Genomic DNA, 9,625 nt, shown 5'->3' with positions numbered 1-9,625 from the left:
AAGGGAGGGAGGGAGGGAGGAAGGAAGGAAGGAAGGAAGGAAGGAAGGAAGGAAGGAAGGAAGGAAGGAAGGAAGGAAGGAAGGAAGGAAGGAAGAGCCAGGGACATGTTTGTATGCAGTGGGAAAGCAGCCAGTAGAAAGGAGAGATTGACGATAAGTGGAAGAGTTGGGGTGCCAAAGAGGGCACTCTGCTGGAGAAGATTTGATGGAATGAGATCACTTGTGCATATAGGGGTGTTTGCCTGGGCAAGGAGAAGGGTCGCCTCTCCATGTGAGACAGGAGTCAAGGAGGATATAGTGACAGAAGTCATCTGAGCCATATGAGATGAGTAGGGGAGAAGAGACACCTTTCTACCAATAGCTTCATTTTTTTTTTTTCAGTTAAATATGAGACAAGGTTCTCAGCTGAGAGGATGGGGGAAGAATAATCATGGGAGGCTTAAGGAGGAATGAAAAAAAGATTTGGAAAAATTGCTTACAGAGCGTGGGATAGCCAGTTAATTAGAAAAGCATGAAAGAATGGCCTAATAGCAGTGAAGGTCGAGTTGAGTTTATATGACATAATATGTCATATATTTATATGACATTTTATATGATAATTTATATGACATAAATACATAGTGGACCCATTCACCATACTTTAGTGACTTTCTCTTGCTTTATTCAGTAGCATATATGTAGGAGGGAAGGCCACAGTGGATGATGGGAGTGATCCAAGGCTGGGGCTTCAGAGGGCAACCACAAGGCCCCTCTGTGAAAGAGGAGGGAAAACATTCACCTTTGGTAGCCTCCTCCCATATCCCAAAGTCCCTATTTTCTCTCTCAGTAACCCCCTTTCTATTCCCACCAAGTGCAAGGCTCAAGGTGACCTTAATGGTTCAGGGAATTTATATTCCAAAGGAACCAATCAGAAGAGGCAAAATACTCAGCCTAAGGAATGAATCATTAATGGAAGAATTTTAGGTATTAGAGACAGACCATTGAGGGAGATAAAGGCTTTTCTATCATTCTTCAATGAGGGGATATGACTGTCTATTCCACATATAAAGATAATCTTGACCAGTAGCCCTGATAAAGGCTCATAAAAAAATTCTTCCCTGCATACAGATGGCTATGGGTAAACTGGATACAGATGAGTAAAGATCATATGAGGCAACTAAGAATGTTTAGCCAGAAGAGCAGACCAAGGATGGACATGATTCCTGCCTTCAAATATTTACAGTGCTGCTGTGTAAAAGAGGATTTTGATTTGCTCTTTCTGCTCAGTGCCAGAGGACAGAACTAGAAGCTATGGATCAGAGTTGCCAGGAGGCAGATTTTGGCTCTGTGATTGGACCAGTGGTTTCCTGATGAAGCTTTCCTGAGACAACTTCCTCCCCAAATTCAAACTGATTTGGTCCCAGCTTCTTGAATAAATTTTTCTGGTCTGGGGACATAAAAGGACCCAGACAAGTGTCGTCAGACTTGTTAAGTGCCTGAGACTGCAGGTACCCGTATCCTGAGTCACCGCATCTTGATGACTGGCTGACCAGGTGCTTTTCCAGAGAGAGATGAGGTAGGGGTCTTATCCAGATATATCCTGCTTCTTCTGAGACCCAGACTCAGCTGCCCTTTACTCTGCTGGCAGCCCTAACAGCAGACAGGTGGCAGAGACCTATGAGGCAGCTGTAGTGCAGAGGACAGAATGCTAGACCTAGTCAAGAGGACCTGAATTCAAGTCCTGCCTCAAATATTTAATAGCTTTTGCCTCAATTTTCTCATCTGTAAAATGAAAATAATAATAGCACTGACCTCCTAGAGTTGTTATGAGGATTATATGAGATAAATATTTGTAAAGTGCTTAGCATAGTGCCTGGCCTATTGGAGATGCTTATTCCCTTCCCTCTGGGACATGGAGGATCTGTCTGCACTAAGAATACCTAAGAACTGATTACTACTGTCCAAAGTAGGGATATAGAGGACATTAGAGGCCATTAATCCATCCAATCCCTTCAGTTTACAGATGAATGCATTTTTTTAAAAAAGCATGTATTAAATACCTCTTAGGTGCCAAGCAGTTATATATATTTAATTTAAAAAATTTAAAAATATAAATATTATATATAATTATATATTATATGTTTTAGTTTAAAAACTTGAAAAATTTAAAAACAAATAAATTTATATATGTATAAAGAAATATATGTGTGCACGTATATATGTACATACATACATATATACACCCACACATATATGTACAAGAAATCATCAACTGAGGGAAAGCATTCAAATTAAGAAATCAGATAACCCTTGCCCTCAAGGGACAGGGGCAAACAAAACCTAGAGGCAAAAGGTGGGCAGAGAAGTTAGAAGTCTGGAGACTTGCCAGAATAAGTAAGAGGTGAAAAACCAAGGAGAGGAAACTGATGGCCAAGAGCCTAATAGAATGGAGTGTGTCTCATTAGATAGGATTTGAAGCAGGATCTGGGGCGGGGTAGATAGAGCCACTGAGCCTATACACTTTCATTTTTCACTGGGCACATCTTAGCCCCAGAGCAGAGTTTCAAAACTAAGTGGATTAACTGCCCTAGAAGGGGTGGGACTTGGTGTTCCAATGGGGTGGAGGAACAGCAGATGGTGAAGGGGATAGAGACTGAGCCTAGAATCAAGAAGACCTCAGTTCAAATATAGTCAAAGATATTTATAGCTATGTAAATATAGCCGGGCAAATCACTTAACCTCTGCCTCAGTTTCCACTTAACCTCTGCCTCAGTTTCTACAACTGTAAAGGGAAGTTAGTAATAGCACCTATTTCATAGGGTTATTTAAGGAACAAATAAGATTTTCTTTTTTTTTAATTCTTTATACAAAACTTGAAACACAGCAGATGCTACATTAATGTTTATTTTGGATTTTTCTGATATCATATCAGATATCAAAGGAGGGCGGGGCAGACCAGGTGCCCAGAGAGGCCCTGGTTTCTCTGTGGCTTACTGGAGGGAACTAAGGTCCAGAGAGAGATGTGAAAAGAACTTGATAAAAGTCGTTGAAACATTGAATGTAAGAAGGAGATTGAACTCAGATCCTCTGATTTCAATCCCAGTGATTTTTTTCCATTGTGTCTCACAACTTTTCAAGGGGAAGTAATTAATCAATATAATATATAATAACCTTGGGGATGGAGGGTAGTAGACAGACCCCAAAGCTCCAGTTTGGCCACTCTCTGTATGACCTTGGACAAGTCACTGGATTTCTATTATTTTCTATTTCCACATTAGTAAAATGAGGCTTATAAATAGCTCACACTGCTCCTCCCATGGCACTTATGAGGATCAAATGAGAAAATTATGTAAAAGTGCTTGAGAAATATAAGGTATGATTATGTGAGCTATTATTATCATCACAATTATTATGTTGTCTGCATCATATCCTCAAGTCAGCCTGGAAGCTCTGGGACTTTGACTTTGCTTTATTTGTTCTTGCTATCTTGAGAGATCATTGGCTTCTATTTGCCCAATTCTGGGCTTTAGAGACTGGTTTTCTGTTATAATCTTATGATTTTCCTTTTCGGTTTGGTCTATCCTGTTTTCCATCTGTTTAACTTTGGTTTCCAATTGGGAGTTTCTGTCTTTTAACCTGTTGATTTCCTTTTGAGCTATTTCCCACTTCTCTCGCCAAATCTCTTCCATCTTTCTCATGATCTCAGATTTGAACTCTTCAAGAGCTTGTGACGAATTTTCATTTTTTGGCGAAGGTTTGGATGTGATTACTTGTTTGTTCTCCTCTACTGTTTGCTCTGTTGTCTGGATTTTTTCTGTGTAAAAATTGTCGAGTGTTAAAGATTTCTTCCTGATCTTTTTCTTTTGGGGTTGTTGTGACTGACTTGCCATTATTATTATTAATTCCTCAGTCAGAAGTCTGGGTAAAGCAGACAGGCTCTCTGCTTATGGAGCTATGGAGCAGTTTTCGCCTGAGTCACAGCACTGTGTGACCTCTCAGCTTTATACTCACACCCAGGGTCTGTCTGTGCTCTTTAGGCTCCTGAGATCTCAGGTCTGGTTGTTCTTAGGGTCAAGCCTCCTGGTGGTCCCCTTGCTTGCTCCTCTGCCCAAAACAGTCTCAGGGGGCTGCTTCCACAGTCATGCACCCCTCTGCACCGGGTCCCCACCCAACATCTGCACCTGCATTCACGCCAGAGCTCAAGGTCTGTGTTCAAAGTCTGATTCTTTAGCCTCTTGGGGTCTTAAGTCTTGCTGCTCTCAGGAACAAGCCCTGGTGAGCTGCCAAGAACTTAATGAATGCCCCAAACTTGCTCTAACTCTTGTGCACTAGCATTGGCACTGAAGGTGATGTGAGGTGGGGAGGGGGTTGCTCAGCTCGCGTTTTAGTGAGAGCTATTTCACCCCCTTATAGCATGGAAATGCCCCGATCCCACATACCTTCAATACTGCACCCTGTCGTGGGGTCCCTTCGTTCCTCTGGATTTGTTTTTATGTCCTTTTGAGCAGTCCTATATGTGTGGGTTAGGAAAGGTTAAGCAGCTGCTTTTTACTCTGCCGCCATCTTAACCTGGAAGTCTCCTAGCTCTGGGACATTGGAAAGAAAAGGCAAGGAGGAAGGAGACGTGATTCCATTTGATTTTTCTTTTTATTGACTGAGTCTCCCTATTTTAGCCAGGTTGGAAGTACCTTCACTCCAGGACCAGAAACCATTACTGATAAGGGTGGAGAAGGGAAGCATTTGAAAAGAAAATGATCAAACCTATCCTTTAGTTCAGCTTTCTTCAGAACCTTCCTCCCCCTTCTTTCCTCCCTCTTTTTCTATGAAAAATTTTCTCCCTACCCTTTTATCTGTTCCTAAGTTCCAGACACACCATATGTATACTATCTGTCAGGTTTCCCAACTGTCATTGCCCCAGGTAATCAGATTCCTTGGATTTACATAACTGCACTGGTCCCAATTTGGAAACATCCAGATTTCGACATGAAAGCTGAAGCTGTGGAAGTCTTTTTGATGAACTAGAGAAATATTTAGTTTCTGCATTGCCATAGTATGTCTGAAGAACTGTAGTCTTAACCATATTCAGAAAGAGACACAAAAGATTTCAAGCCAGGGTTTTAAACCAGGAGTCTATGAACAGAGAATAGATTTCAGGGGTTCCATGAACTTGGAAGGGACAAAATGACATTTTATTTTCACTAACCTTTCATTGAAATTGAGAATTTTATTCAATTGTGAATGTAAGTAATATACATCCTTCTGAGAAGGAATTTGTGGGTTTCACTGCCAAAGTGGTCTCTGATGCAAAAAAAAAAAAAAAAAAAAAAGATTAAGACTCTCTGATTTAATTTGGAAGGGGTTGGGGTGGGGGTGAGGATGGGAGGCAAGTAGTCCTACCACTAGTTGTTTTTTTTTTGTTTTTTTTTGTTTTTTTTTTTTATCCTGGCTAGGAGCATAGGGCCACAACCAGTAGGCAATGGGTCGCTCAGGGTTACCCAACTGGGAAGTGTCTGATCCCGGATTTGAACCTAAGACCTTTCGTCTCTAGGCCTGGCTCTCAATCCACTGAGCTAGCCCAGCTGCTCCTACTTTAGGTTGCAGTTTCTTTAGCAGATGTAGTTTTTACAGGGTGGGGTTGCTAGCCCCACACCCAACCCTCCTCCTTTTTCATCCGGGCTAGGGACCGTCCTTGGCCCAGGAGTGGTAAGGGTGGGCGATAGGGGTCAAGTGACTTGCCCAAGGTCACACAGCTGGAAGTGTCGGAGGCCGGACTTGAACCTAGGACCTCCAGTTTCTAGGCCTGGCTCTCAATCCACTGAGCCACCCAGCTGCCCCCTACCACTAGTTTAGGGAAAGTCAAATCATCTCTCAGTGACTCAGTTACTTCACCAGTAAGAAGGGGGAGTTAGAAGAGTTGATTTCCAAGGTCTGAAAAACCTTATTTGCAGAGACCTTCCAACAGACTCTTTCCTCAGGTGTTAAAAACAAAAAACCCCAAACTGATAAAGAATGAATTGACTAAGAACAGGTCTAGCTTCTTTCCCAGAAACTAATCTCCTTTGCCGGAGGCCTGAATTTAAAGAGGACAAAAAAATCTAAAGAAGAGAAGCCCACTCCCAACTACCCAAGCCTCCAACAATTGTCTCTCTAGTTTCAAAGAACAGTAACTCAACAGTAGTCCCCACCCCCTCCAAAAGACTATTTTATCTCCCCTATAACTTTATCTCATTGGCTACCCCAAGGCTACAGAATCTACTTGCCCCCATTCAAGATCCATTATTATTACTACTTTCTTAGTTCTGTTTCATTAAGGTTAACACTCTCTTTCAGATCTAAAATCCTAGTAAGATCCCAAAGCCACACGCCAATTCAAAGCTGGTTTTTCATGGCCTGGGGCCAGCTAACCAAAAGGTATCTAGGGGAAGGATTAGAAAAAGGAAAGTGAGATCCATTAGTTGGTAGTGAAGAATGCTGGCTGGCCAGGGAGAGAAGACGAGAGATTTTGTGGCTACCAGATAGATGGTACACCTTAGAGTCAGGAAGCCCGTCAGGGGTCAGTCCAGCTTCTGACTCATTCCAGCCATGCACCTACAATGAACTGCACCCCCAAATAACTCTAAGGCCCTGATCTGCATTGGTGGAGAGAGGCTTTCACTTAAGAGATCCTCTGCCAGTAAAATCATTATATATATATATAAATAGATAGCTATATGTATACACACACACACACACACACAAATATTATAGCAGTTCTTTTTGTAGTGCCAAAAAACTGGAAACCAAGAGGGTTCCCACCTATTGGGGAGGAGCTGAACAATAATGGCATACAAATGTAAGACAATATTACTGTGCCATAAAAAAGTGACAAAAGGACATTTCCAAAGGAACTGGGAAGATCTCTATGAACGGATGCAGAGGAAAGCAAGAAGAACCTGTAGAACAATTTACAAAGAGATAAAATTTTGAAAACTCAGGATAAAGAATGAGTGGGACAGCTAAGTAGCATAGTGGATTCAGAAGGACCTAGATTCAAATCTGACCTCTGACACTTCTTAGACACTGTGTGACCCTGGACCAAGTCACTTAACTCAGGATTTGTCTATCTCTCCAAGCTCTTCTGTTTTAGGACTGAAACTAAGAAAAGATTAAGAATGAGACACGTTTTGGGATTTGCCCAATAGGAGCATTTGTTCTGTTTGACTATGCATATTTTTTACAATGAGGACTTCCTTTTTTACTTTTTGCTCAAGTGGGAGGGTATGGAGAAGGGAGGGAGAGGAAAAGATTTTAAATAGCCTAAGAAAAAAAAAAGGATTGAACACAAAATGTAATGTATACATTGGATGTTAAATAAATACTTGTTGAAAGAATAACGCAGGTGGGGACCAACAACTTTGTTTTATGAACCCCTAAATTTACCTTTATCCCAAAGGAACTTATCTTCAAGAAACTCCCAGAATGACCCTAGTCCCAGACTGAACAATAAGCCAGACAGCATCCATTGAGCACCCAGGATAGAGAGATGGATATAGTTAAACCTTACATATCCTTTTTTGTCTTCTAAGTTTCTCTTCTTGTATTTAGGTCTCTTCTAGGTGTCTTGGTTCTTTCCCAAGCCCCTAGGTAACCAGGCAGTGGCAGTTGTTTCTCTTTGGTTATATTCCTTCTGGTTTAAATAGACCCCAAGTTTTTCAGTTGGATGGAAAATTCCCATTCGTGGTGTTTTATCTCTGGAGACATTATTCCCAAAGTCTCAGAGTTTGGCTCTGTGTGGTGGTGATGGTGGTGGTGGTGGTGGTGGTGGTGGTGGTGGTGGTGGTGGTGGTGGTGNGTGGTGGTGGTGGTGGTGGTGGTGGTGGTGGTGGTGGTGGTGGTGGTGGTGGTGGTGTGTGTGTGTGTGTGTGTGTGTGTGTGTGTGTGTGTGTGTGTGTGTGTGTGTGTGTGTGTTGCCCAGTAAGAGCACTGTCTCCCTTGACCTGATTCTTTTGTAACTGCCTTGGTGGTTCTGTGTCTTTCTGGGTTGACAGGATCATAACATCTTATATTTAAAGCTAGAAGGAAACTTAGAAGTCATTTGGAGTCAACCCCTTCCTTTTATAGAGAAGGAAATTCAACAGAGAGGGAGTGATTTGTCTAGAGTTAAATGGATATTAAGTACCTTAGGCTAAATTTGAACCCAGATCCTCCTGGATCCAAATGCAAAGCTCAAAAAACTATATTCCATGATTCCTTAATGCTTGAATTTTCACTCAGCAAATGTTTATTATCCTATTATACACAGTGGATTTAGGTGTCAGGTTTTGGCTTTGATCCTCACTGTGTGACCTTAAGGAGGTTACTTAACTTCTTATATCTTGCTTTTCTCCCTTGTAAAATGGGTATAATCCTATTACCTATCTTGAAGGGCTGTTGTGAGGCAGATTTCTCATATGAACTATCCTTAAAATCTTCCAAAAGCAGAGATTTGAACCTCATAGTGCCATGTTCAGAATAAGTTACTAGAAGAGATGAGAAGGAAGGAATGAAGACAGGAATGGTGAGGATTATAGTGAAAAGAATCCTGGGTTTTGGAATCAGAAGAGTTGAGTCCTTGGGCCTGTTTTAGAAGCTAGTTTTCCTCCATCAGGCCCTGAGAGTAATATTCTAGTCTTTGACAAAGTAGAATCCCCCTAAGCCTGGAATATTTTCACTCAGCACCTCCCCTTCTCGGAATCCTCAGCTCTCTCCCTAGACATAGCTCAAATGTCACCTTCTGCCTGAGGCTTTTCTTGATTATGTCCATTTGCAAGTGCTTTCCCCTCCCAGAAATGATTTTGTATATACTTTGCATTTTTTAAAAAGAGGAAGAAGAGGGAAAAAAAATCAAAACCTATCAGTTAAAAAAAAAACCTGACAAAAAATGAAATGCAAATGTTCCACACCAGTCTCTCCCCCAACTCCCCAAAGAATTGAGGTGTCTTCTCATTTTTAGTCTTTGGAGCCAAGCTTCTTCTCTGTAATTTTGCAACATTCGCTCTTCCAAAGAATGCAAGCCTGTCTGGCCTTTTCTCTCATTAAGATCACTGACTGTAAGCAGTGTCCTTTTGCATTTCTGATGGGCCCCCAGCAAGAGGAGCACACCACAGATTCTGCCTTTAAAAAACGAAAAATGAAAAGCACAAAGTTCCCGCCCATCTCTGCTAGCCAGGTCTTTCCATGTCCTTGCTCATTTCCCTTCTAGTCTGCTGGCTGGTCAGTCCAAACCCCCTGCCTGCCAGGCCTTGCTGGGGACTTTTCCTTCCCAGGCTGGCTATGAAAGGTAACTCTTGTAGAGATTGGAGAAGCCGGGTTTGAATAAGAAACCCCCTATGGGTCCTTTTCATCTGCTTGAATTCCTGATGGTGGGATACCCAGGAGTTCAGTGATGCTCTTGCCTCTATATTTCCTTTTATTTTATCTTCCTGATCTTTGAACAACCTAGGCTGAGGGGTCTTTACTCTCATTTTCTCCATCCCTCTTTTTTTTCTCTTTCATCCTTGGGGTCATTAGTCGAGGTTTCTCCATCCCTCTTTTCTTTCTTTCTTCCTCCTTCCTTCCTTCCTTCCTTCCTTCCTTCCTTCCTTCCTTCCTTCCTTCCTTCCTTCCTTCCTTCCTTCCTTCCTTCCTT

The sequence above is a fragment of the Gracilinanus agilis genome, chromosome 1 (assembly GCF_016433145.1).
Source record: "Gracilinanus agilis isolate LMUSP501 chromosome 1, AgileGrace, whole genome shotgun sequence".
Classification (NCBI taxonomy): domain Eukaryota; kingdom Metazoa; phylum Chordata; class Mammalia; order Didelphimorphia; family Didelphidae; genus Gracilinanus; species Gracilinanus agilis.
Note: the sequence above shows the minus strand (reverse complement) of the source record.